This window comes from Penaeus monodon, chromosome 29, assembly GCF_015228065.2.
Source record: "Penaeus monodon isolate SGIC_2016 chromosome 29, NSTDA_Pmon_1, whole genome shotgun sequence".
Taxonomy (NCBI): Eukaryota; Metazoa; Arthropoda; class Malacostraca; order Decapoda; family Penaeidae; genus Penaeus; species Penaeus monodon.
This window is the reverse complement of record NC_051414.1, coordinates 21,253,504-21,254,308: the sequence shown is the minus strand read 5'-3', so window position 1 is coordinate 21,254,308 and position 805 is coordinate 21,253,504.

Here is an 805-nt window from a genome sequence, read left to right as displayed (position 1 = left end):
ACTTGAACTGCCTTTTCTTACTTTCCCTGTTGTCTATCCCCGCTCTTTTCTTTTTCTATTTTGTTTTCATCTCCGCCTTTTCTGACTTTTCTTCTTCCCTTCACTGTACATGAAAGCAAATAGTTTCTGTCAAACTAATCACGCCCCAAAGTTTATTTTTAAGTCACAACCCATCATAGCTCGCTGGCATGCGACATACACACATACTCAGTGGCAGGTGTCGTTGGTGATGCTTACACGGAACGGCAGCAGCATCAACACGCGCACCACCTCCCAGATCGCGACCACCCTTCCTTCAATCACCCTAAAGAAAAAGAAAGAAAATGAAGGAAAAATATAAAATTACAACGTCCTGTTTTCCTTCCATCACAGGCCTTATTTTCCTTCCGCCCCGTTTTCTGTTTTCCAGGACATGAGAGTGTTTATTGGGATGGCGTTCGTGTGTCAGTTGGTTGTGAGTGAAAATATCAAAACAAATACATGTCGGGAACACGTTTCTTGGCCTCCTCTTGATCTAGGAGGAGAAATTTTGAACCGTCGGGGAAGAGAGGAGGGTGTGAGGGAAAGAGGGGAAGGGGAGGAGATGCGAGGGGAAGAGGGGGAGGGGGAAGGATGCGAGGGGAACGCCAGAGTGAATCAGGAGTGACAAGGAACGTCCCAATCAGGAACCAGTGTCAGCAAGACATATGCGGCAGTTACGGCACATCGTAAGAGTCTCTGCCTGATCACGCCGCTGTTCTGGCACTCTCTATAAACTTGGCACTGCTGGTGATAGAGGAGAAACATGATGTTCGACGTGCTCCTT